The sequence below is a fragment of the Procambarus clarkii genome, chromosome 53 (assembly GCF_040958095.1).
Source record: "Procambarus clarkii isolate CNS0578487 chromosome 53, FALCON_Pclarkii_2.0, whole genome shotgun sequence".
NCBI classification, from domain to species: domain Eukaryota; kingdom Metazoa; phylum Arthropoda; class Malacostraca; order Decapoda; family Cambaridae; genus Procambarus; species Procambarus clarkii.
The window spans coordinates 2906794-2917789 of NC_091202.1; positions in this window are offsets into that span (position 1 = coordinate 2906794).

Sequence of the window (10996 nt, forward strand, 5' to 3'; positions counted from 1 at the left end):
TAAGAGGGTGATGCAGAGGCTCAAGAGAGTGGTGCAGAGGCTTGAGAGAGGTATGCAGGGGCTCAAGAGAGTGATGTAAAGGCTCAAGAGAGTGATTCAGAGGATTAAGAGAGTGATGCAGAGGCTTAAGAGAGTGATGCAGAGGCTTAAGAGAGGGATGCAGAGGCTCAAGTGAAGGAGGCAGAGGCACAAAAGTGGGATGCAGAGGCACAAAAGTGGGATGCAGAGGCACAAAAGTGGGATGCAGAGGCTCTTGAGAGTGATGCAAAGGCTCAAGAGAGGGATGCAGAGGCTTAAGAGAGGGATGCAAAGGCTCAAGAGAGGGATGCAGAGGCTCAGGCGAGGGATGCAGAGGCTCTTGAGAGTGATGCAGAGGCTCAAGAGAGGGATGCAGAGGCTTAAGAGAGCGAGACAAAGGCTCAGGGGAAGGATGCAGAGGCTCATGAAAGGGATGCAAGAGTTCCAGAGTGATGCAGAGGCTCAAGAGAGGGATGCAGAGGCTTAAGAAAGTGATGCAGAGGCTCAAAAAAGGGATGCAGAGGCTTAAAAGAGTGATGCAGAGGCTGAAGAGAGTGTTGCAGAGGCTTAAGAGACTGATGCAGAGGATCAAGAGAGTGATGCAAAGGCTCCAGAGAGTGATGCAGAGGCTGAAGAGAGTGTTGCAGAGGCTTAAGAGAGGGATGCAGAGGCTCAAGAGAGTGATGCAGAGGCTGAAGAGAGTGATGCAGAGGCTGAAGAGAGTGTTGCAGAGGCTGAAGAGAGGGATGCAAAGGCTTAAGAGAGGGATGCAGAGGCATAACAGAATGATGCTGAGGCTGAAGAGAGTGTTGCAGAGGCTTAAGAGAGGGATGCAGAGGCTCAAGAGAGTGATGCAAAGGCTCAAGAGAGTGATGCAGAGAATCAAGAGAGTGATGCAGAGGCTCAAGAGAGTGTTGCAGAGGCTTAAGAGAGGGATGAAGCGGCTCAAGAGAGGGATGCAAAGGCTGAAGAGAGTGATGCAGAGGCTCAAGAGACATATGCAGAGGCTCAAGAGAGTGATGCAGAGGCTTACGAGAGTGATGCAGATGATCATGAGAGGGATGAAGAGGCTGAAGAGAGTTTTGCAGAGGCTTAGGAGAGGGATGCAGAAGCTCAAGAGAGTGATGCAGAGGCTCAATAGAGTGATGCAGAGGTTCAAGAGAGTGATGCAGAGGCTTAAGAGAGGGATGTAGAGGCTCAAGCGAGGGATGTAGAGGCTCAAGAGAGGAATGCAGAGGATGAATAGAGTGATGCAGAGACTCAAGAGAGGGATGCAGTGGCTAATGAGAGTAATTCAGAGGCTTGCGAGAGTGATGTAGAGGCTTAACAGAGTGATACAGAGGCTTCAGAGAGGGATGCAGAGGCTCAAGAGAGGGATGCAGAGGCTCAAGAGAGGGATGCAGAGGCAAAAGAGAGGGATGCAGAGGCTCAAGTGAAGGATGCAGAGGCAAAAGAGAAGGATGCAGAGGCTCAAGTGAGGGATGCAGAGGCAAAAGAGAGGGATGCAGAGGCTCTTGAGAGAGATGCAGCGGCTCAAGAGAGGGATGCAGAGGCTTAAGTAAGTGATGCAAAGACTCAAGAGAGGAATGCAGAGGATGAATAGAGTGATGCAGAGACTCAAGAGAGGGATGCAGTGGCTAATGAGAGTAATTCAGGGGCTAGCGAGAGTGATGTAGAGGCTTAACAGAGTGATACAGAGGCTTCAGAGAGGGATGCAGAGGCTCAAGAGAGGGATGCAGAGGCTCAAGAGAGGGATGCAGAGGCAAAAGAGAGGGATGCAGAGGCTCAAGTGAGGGATGCAGAGGCAAAAGAGAAGGATGCAGATGCTCAAGTGAGGGATGCAGAGGCAAAAGAGAGGGATGCAGAGGCTCTTGAGAGAGATGCAGCGGCTCAAGAGAGGGATGCAGAGGCTTAAGTGAGTGATGCAAAGGCTCAAGAGAGGGATGCAGAGGCTTTAGAGAGTGATGCAGAGGATCAGGAGAGTGATGCAGAGGCTCGAGAGAGTGATTCAGAGGCTGACGAGAGTGATGCAGAGAATCAAGAGAGTGATTTAGAGGCTCGAAAAAGTTATGCAAAGGCCTCAAGAGAGGGATTCAGAAGCTTAATAGAGTGATGCAGAGGCTCAAGAGAGTGTTGCAGTGGCTCAAGAGAGGGATGAAGAGGCTGAAGAGAGTAATGCAGAGGCTCAAGAGAGGGATGCAGAGGCTCAAGAGAGTGATGCAGAGGCTTGAGAGAGGGATACAGAGGCTCGAGAGTGGGATGCAGAGGCTCATGAGAGTGATTCAGAGGTTTAAGAGAGTGATGCAGAGGCTTAAGAGAGTGATGCAGAGGCTTAAAAGAGGGATGCAGAGGCTCACGAGAGTTATGCAGAGGCTCAAGAGAGTGATGCAGAGGCTTACGAGATTGATGCAGATGATCAAGAGAGGGATGCAGAGGCCTAAGAGAGTGATGCAGAGGCTGAAGAGAGTGTTGCAGAGGGGCTTAGGAGAGGGATGCAGAGGCTCAAGAGAGTCATGCAGAGGCTCAGGAGAGTGAGGCAGATGCTCAGGAGAGTTATGCAGAGGCTTAAGAGAGGGATGCAGAGGCTCAAGAGAGGGATGTAGAGGCTCAAGAGAGTGATTCAGAGGTTTACGAGAGAGATGCAGAGGCTTAAGAGAGGGATGCAGAGGCTCAAGAGTGTGATTCAGAGGCTCAAGAGAGGGATGCAGAGACTCAAGAGAGTGATTCAGAGGCTTACGAGAGTGATGCAGAGGCTCAAGAGAATAATGCAGAGGCTTAAGAGGGTGATGCAGAGACTCAAGAGAGTGATGCAGGGGCTTGAGAGAGGGATGCAGGGGCTCAAGAGAGTGATGCAAAGGCTCAAGAGAGTGATTCAGAGGCTTAAGAGAGTGATGCAGAGGCTTAAGAGAGTGATGCAGAGGCTTAAGAGAGGGATGCAGAGGCTCAAGAGAGGGATGTAGAAGCCCAAGAGAGGGATGCAGAGGCTCAAGAGAGGGATGCAGAGGCTCAAGAGAGTGATGCAGAGGTTTAAGAGAGGGATGCTGAGGCTCAAGAGAATGATGCAGAGGCTTAAGAGAGTGAGGCAGAGGCTTAGGAGAAGGGTGCAGAGGCTCAAGAGAAAAATGCGCAGGCTTAAAAGGGTGATGCAGAGGCTCAAGAGAGTGATGCAGAGGCTTGAGAGAGGGATGCAGTGGCTCAAGAGAGTGATGTAAAGGCTCAAGAGAGTGATTCAGAGGCTTAAGAGAGTGATGCAGAGGCTTAAGAGAGTGATGCAGAGGCTTAAGAGAGGGATGCAGAGGCTCAAGAGAGGGATGTAGACGCCAAAGAGAGGGATGCAGAGGCTCATGAGAGGGATGCAGAGGCTCTAGTGAAGGAGGCAGAGGCACAAAAGTGGGATGCAGAGGCACAAAAGTGGGATGCAGAGGCTCTTGAGAGTAATGCAAAGGCTCAAGTGAGGGATGCAGAGGCTTAAGAGAGTGATGCAAAGGCTCAAGAGAGGGATGCAGAGGCTCAATCGAGGGATGCAGATGCTCTTGAGAGTGATGCAGAGGCTCAAGAGAGGGATGCAGAGGCTTAAGAGAGTGAGACAAAGGCTCAGGAGAAGGATGCAGAGGCTCATGAAAAGGAGGCAAGAGTTCCAGAGTGATGCAGAGGCTCAAGAGAGGGATGCAGAGGCTTACGAAAGTGATGCAAAGGCTCAAAAAAGGGATGCAGAGGCTTAAGAGAGTGATGAAGAGGCTCAAGAGAGGGATGCAGAGGCTTTAGAGAGGGATGCAGAGGCTCGAGAGAGTTATGCAGAGGCCTCAAGAGATGGATTCAGAGGCTTAAGAGAGGGGTGCAGAGGCTCACAAGAGGGATGCAGAGGCTCAAGAGAGTGATGCAAAGGCTCAAGAGAGTGATGCAGAGGCTCAAGAGAGGGATGCAGAGGCTCAAGAGATGGATGCAGAGGGTTAAGAGAGTGATGCAGAGGCTCAAGAGTGTGTTGCAGAGGCTTAAGAGAGGGATGCAGAGGCTCAAGAGAGTGATGCAAAGGCTCAAGATAGTGATGCAAAGGCTCAAGAGAGTGATGCAGAGGCTGAAGAGAGTGTTGCAGAGGCTCAGGAGAGGGATGCAGAGGCTTAAGAGAGGGATGCAGAGGCTCAAGAGAGGGATGCAGAGGCTTAAGAGACTTATGCAGAGGCTGAAGAGAGTGTTGCAGAGGCTTAAGAGAGGGATGCAGAGGCTCAAGAGAGTGATGCAAAGGCTCAAGGGAGTGATGCAGAGGCTCAAGAGAGTGATGCAGAGGATCAGGAGAGTGATGCAGAGGCTGAAGAGAGTGTCGCAGAGGCTTAACAGAGGGATGCAGAGGCTCAAGAGAGTGATGCAAAGGCTGAAGAGAGAGATGCAGAGGCTGAATAGAGTGATGCAGAGTCTCCAGAGAGGGATGCAGAGGCTAAAGAGAGTAATTCAGAGGCTTACGAGAGTGATGCAGAGGCTCAGGAGAATAATGCAGAGGCTTTAGAGGGTGATGCAGAGGCTCAAGAGAGTGATGCAGAGGCTTGAGAGAGGGATGCAGGGGCTCAAGAGAGTGATGCAAAGGCTCAAGAGAGTGATTCAGAGGCTTAAGAGAGGGATGCAGAGGCTCAAGAGAGTGATGCAGAGGTTTCAGAGAGAGATGCTGAGGCTCAAGAGAATGATGCAGAGGCTTAAGAGAGTGAGGCAGAGGCTTAGGAGAGGGGTGCAGAGGCTCAAGAGAATAATGCGCAGGCTTAAGAGGGTGATGCAGAGGCTTAAGAGAGTGATGCAGAGGGTGAGAGAGGGATGCAGGGGCTCAAGAGAGTGATGTAAAGGCTCAAGAGAGTGATTCAGAGGCTTAAGAGAGTGATGCAGAGGCTTAAGAGAGTGATGCAGAGGCATCAGAGAGGGATGCAGAGGCTCAAGAGAGGGATGTATACGCCAAAGAGAGGGATGCAGAGGCTCAAGAGAGGGATGCAGAGGCTCAAGTGAAGGAGGCAGAGGCACAAATGTGGGATGCAGAGGCACAAAAGTGGGGTGCAGAGGCTTTTGAGAGTGATGCAAAAGCTCAAGAGAGGGATGCAGAGGCTTAAGAGAGTGATGCAAAGGCTCAAGAGAGGGATGCAGAGGCTCAAGCGAGGGATGCAGAGGCTCTTGAGAGTGATGCCAAGGCTCAAGAGAGGGATGCAGAGGCTTAAGAGAGTGAGACAAAGGCTCAGGAGAAGGATGCAGAGGCTCATGAAAGGGATGCAAGAGTTCCAGAGTGATGCAGAGGCTCAAGAGAGGGATGCAGAGGCTTACGAAAGTGATGCAGAGGCTCAAAAAAGGGATGCAGAGGCTTAAGAGAGTGATGCAGAGGCTGAAGAGAGTGTTGCAGAGGCATAGGAGAGGGATGCAGAGGCTCAAGAGAGTGATACAGACGCTCAAGAGAGTGATGCAGAGGCTTAAGAGAGTGATGCAAAGGCTGAAGAGAGTGATGCAGAGGCTGAAGAGAGTGTTGCAGAGGCTTAGGAGAGGGATGCAAAGGCTCAAGAGAGTGATGCAGAGGCTCAAGAGAGTGATGCAGAGGCTTAAGAGAGTGATGCAAAGGCTGAAGAGAGTGATGCAGAGGCTGAAGAGAGTGATGCAGAGGCTGAAGAGAGTGTTGCAGAGGCTGAAGAGAGGGATGCAGAGGCTTAAGAGAGGGATGCAGAGGCATAAGAGAGTGATGCAAAGGCCCAAGAGAGTGATGCAGAGGCTCAAGAGAGTGATGCAGTGGCTCAAGAGAGTGTTGCAGAGAGTTAAGAGAGGGATGAAGAGGCTCAAGAAAGTGATGCAGAGGCCCAAGAGAGTGATGCAGAGGATCAAGAGAGTGATGCAGAGGCTCGAGAGAGTAATGCAGAGGCCTCAAGATAGGGATTCAGAGGCTTAAGTGAGTGATGCAGAGGCTGACGAGAGTGTTGCAGAGGCTCAAGAGAGGGATGCAGAGGCTCAAGAGAGTGATGCAGAGGCTCAAGAGACATATGCAGAGGCTCAAGAGAGTGATGCAGATGATCATGAGAGGGATGAAGAGGCTGAAGAGAGTTTTGCAGAGGCTTAGGAGAGGGATGCAGATGCTCAAGAGAGTGATGCAGAGGCTCAATAGAGTGATGCAGAGGCTCAAGAGAATGATGCAGAGGCTTAAGAGAGGGATGTAGAGGCTCAAACGAGGGATGTAGAGGCTCAAGAGAGTGATGCAATGGTTTAAGAGAGTGATGCAGAGGCTCAAGAGAGGAATGCAGAAGCTGAATAGAGTGATGCAGAGGCTCAAGAGAGGGATGCAGTGGCTAAAGAGAGTAATTCAGAGGTTTGCGAGAGTGATGTAGAGGCTTAAGAGAGTGATGCAAAGGCTCAAGAGAGTGATGCAGAGGCCCAAGAGAGTGATGCAGAGGATCAAGATAGAGATGCAGAGGCTCGAGAGAGTGATGCAGGGGCCTCAAGAGAGGGATTCAGAGGCTGAAGAGAGTGATGCAGAGGCTCAAGAGAGGGATGCAAAGGCTGAAGAGAGTGATGCAGAGGCTGAAGAGAGTGATGCAGAGGCTGAAGAGAGTGTTGCAGAGGCTGAAGAGAGGGATGCAGAGGCTTAAGAGAGGGATGCAGAGGCATAAGAGAGTGATGCAAAGGCCCAAGAGAGTGATGCAGAGGCTCAAGAGAGTGATGCAGTGGCTCAAGAGAGTGTTGCAGAGAGTTAAGAGAGGGATGAAGAGGCTCAAAAAAGTGATGCAGAGGCCGAAGAGAGTGATGCAGAGGATCAAGAAAGTGATGCAGAGGCTCGAGAGAGTGATGCAGAGGCCTCAAGATAGGGATTCAGAGGCTTAATTGAGTGATGCAGAGGCTGACGAGAGTGTTGCAGAGGCTCAAGAGAGGGATGCAGAGGCTCAAGAGAGTGTTGCAGAGGCTCAAGAGACATATGCAGAGGCTCAAGAGAGTGATGCAGATGATCATGAGAGGGATGAAGAGGCTGAAGAGAGTTTTGCAGAGGCTTAGGAAAGGGATGCAGAAGCTCAAGAGAGTGATGCAGAGGCTCAATAGAGTGATGCAGAGGCTCAAGAGAATGATGCAGAGGCTTAAGAGAGGGATGTAGAGGCTCAAGCGAGGGATGTAGAGGCTCAAGAGAGTGATGCAATGGTTTAAGAGAGTGATGCAGAGGCTCAAGAGAGGAATGCAGAAGCTGAATAGAGTGATGCAGAGGCTCAAGAGAGGGATGCAGTGGCTAAAGAAAGTAATTCAGAGGCTTGCGAGAGTGATGTAGAGGCTTAAGAGAGTGATGCAGAGGCTCAAGAGAGTGATGCAGAGGCCCAAGAGAGTGATGCAGAGGATCAAGAGAGAGATGCAGAGGCTCGAGAGAGTGATGCAGGGGCCTCAAGAGAGGGATTCAGAGGCTGAAGAGAGTGATGCAGAGGCTCAAGAGAGTTATGCAGAGGCTCAAGAGAGTGATGCAGAGGCTTACGAGAGTGATGCAGATGATCATGAGAGGGATGCAGAGGCTTAAGAGAGTGATGCAGAGGCTGAAGAGAGTTTTGCAGAGGCTTAGGAGAGGGATGCAGAGGCTAAAGAGAGGGATGCAGAGGCTCAAGCGAGGGATGTAGAGGCTCAAGAGAGTGATGCAGAGGCTCAAGTGAGGAATGCCGAGGCTGAATAGAGTGATGCAGAGGCTCAAGAGAGGGATGCAGAGGCTAAAGAGAGTAATTCAGAGGCTTACGAGAGTGATGCAGAGGCTCAAGAGAGTGATGCAGAGGCTAGAGACAGGGATGCAGGGGCTCAAGAGAGTGATGCAAGGCTCAAGAGAGTGATTCAGAGGCTTAAGAGAGTGATGCAGAGGCTTAAGAGAGTGATGCAGAGGCTTAAGAGAGGGATGCAGAGGCTCAAGAGAGGGATGTAGAGGCCCAAGAGAGGGATGACGGCTGAAACGTCGATATATGCAATAAAAACAGAACTTCTCCCCTTTTAAATATTAAAAGGGGGAGAAATATTATTCAGTATTATAACGAGAAACATATAGATGATTGAAAATGAAGTATTTAAGGTTATTTTCTGATCAATTATGTGCTTGCATAATTTTTCTCGTATATATAATGAAATAATAACAATAAACTAAAAATTCACAAAAACGTGGAAAAACGGCAAAATATTGCCTAATTCGATGATATTTTGTTTAAATCACATAAAGGAAAAGGGGATGATAAAGGTCAAAATATTACTAAATTCGATGATTTTTAGTACAAAACAAAATGCAAGAAAACTTGCTTAAAAATGCAAAATTTGCGAAATTCTGAGATATGAAGGCCAAATCACTTATCGTGAGAAAATATGAAGTAGTATCGAAATATTGGTAAAAACGAATATATATACGTAAAATCACACTACATGAATAACGTGAAAAAAGTCCCTATATTACCATTTTTGAGGATTTTAACTTCAAATCATAGAGCGAGGTTTCGTATTGTTTATATCCAAGAAAAGACATATGACAATGTTGTTTCCAATACAAATGATAAAAATCAATGTGTTTTCATTAGAAATATCTAAAATGTTCCTGATTTTCCGTTAATATTACCGATGGAAGATGTCCACGTAAAACCGCTCTAATCCGGCAGAAACGTCGATATATGGAATAAAAACAGAACTTCTTCCCTTTCCAATATCTTACTCAGTATGTTAACGAGAAACAAATACTTGATTGAAAATGAAGTGTTTAAGGTTAATTTCTAATCAATTATGTGTTTGCATCATTTTTATCGTATATTTAATGAATTGATAGCAATAAACTGAAAATTACCAAAAACGTGGAAAAACAGCAAAATATTGCTTACTTCGATGATATTTTGTTTATATCACATAAAGGAAAAGGGGATGATAAACGTCAAAATATTGCTGAATTCGATGGTTTTTAGTACGAAACAAAATGCATGAAAACTTGCTTAAAATGCAATATTATGCGAAAATCTGACATTTGAAAGCCAAATCACATATCGTGATACTAAATGAAATAGTATCGAAATATTGGTAAAAATGAATATATTTACGTAATATAATTCCATTACAAATTCTTCAAATAATTATAATTATTATTCCAATACAAATTATAAAAATCAATGTGTTTTCATTAAAATTAACTAAAATAATCCTGATTATTTTTCATAATCCTACAGGAAAAAAGTGAAAAAAGTCATTATTATACCAAATTTGAGGATTTTAACTTCGAATCATAGAGCGAAGTTTCGAATTTTTTAGACCCTAGAAAAGACGTATAAAGATGTTGCTTCCAATACAAATGATAAAAATCAATGTGTTTTCATTGAAATTAACTAAAATGTTCCTGATTTTCGGTTTATATTACCGATGGAAGATGTACACGTAAAACCGTTTTAATCCGGCTGAAACGTCGATATATGCAATAAAAACAGAACTTCTCCCCTTTTCAATATCTTACTCAGTATTTTAACGAGAAACAAATAGATGATTGAAAATGAAGTATTTAAGGTTATTTTCTGATCAATTATGTGTTTGTATAATTTTTATCGTATATTTAATGAATTAATAACAATAAAACGAAAATTCACAAAAACGTGGAACAACGGTCTAATTCGATGATATTTTGTTTAAATCACATAAAGGAAAAGGGGATGATCAAGGTCAAAATATTGCTAAATTCGATGATTTTTAGTACAAAACAAAATGCAAGAAAACTTGCTTAAAAATGCAAAATTTGCGAAATTCTGAGATATGAAGGCCAAATCATATATCGTGAGAAAATATGAAGTAGTATCGAAATATTGGTAAAAACTAATATATATACGTAAAATCACACTACATGAATAACGTGAAAAAAGTCACTATATTACCATTTTTGAGGATTTTAACTTCAAATCATAGAGCGAGGTTTCGTATTGTTTAGATCCAAGAAAAGACATATAACAATGTTGTTTCCAATACAAGTGATAAAAATCAATGTGTTTTCATTAGAAATAACTAAAATGTTCCTGATTTTCGTTAATATTACCGATGGAAGATGTACACGTAAAACCGCTCTAATCTGGTTGAAACGTCAATATATGCAATAAAAACAGAACTTCTTCCCTTTTCAATATCTTACTCAGTATTTTAACGAGAAACAAATAGTTGATTGAAAATGAAGTGTATAAGGTAAATTTCTAATCAATTATGTGTTTGCATTATTTTAATCGTATATTTAATGAATTAAAAGCAATAAATTGAAAATTCACAAAAACGTGGAAAAACAGCAAAATATTGCATAATTCGATGATATTTTGTTTATATCACATAAAGGAAAAGGGGATGATAAACGTCAAAATATTGCTGAATTCGATGATTTTTAGTACGAAACAAAATGCAAGAAAACTTGCTTAAAATGCAATATTATGCGAAAATCTGAGATTTGAAAGCCAAATCTCATATCGCGAAAATAGTATCGAAATATTGGTAAAAATGAATATATTTACGTAATATCAAACTACATGTAAAACGTGAAAAAAGTCATTATTATACCAAATTTGAGGATTTTAACTTCGAATCATAGAGCGACGTTTCGTATTTTTTAGACCCTAGAAAAGACGTATAAAGATGTAGCTTCCAATACAAATTATAAAAATCAATGTGTTTTCATTAAAATTAACTAAAATAATCCTGATTTTCGGTTTATATTACCGATGGAAGATGTAAACGTAAAACCGTTCTAATCCGGCTGAAACGTCGATATATGCAATAAAAACAGAACTTCTCCCCTTTTAAATATTAAAAGGGGAGAAATATTATTCAGTATTATAACGAGAAACATATAGATGATTGAAAATGAAGTATTTAAGGTTATTTTCTGATCAATTATGTGCTTGCATAATTTTTCTCGTATTTATAATGAAATAATAACAATAAACTAAAAATTCACAAAAACGTGGAAAAACGGCAAAATATTGCCTAATTCGATGATATTTTGTTTAAATCACAT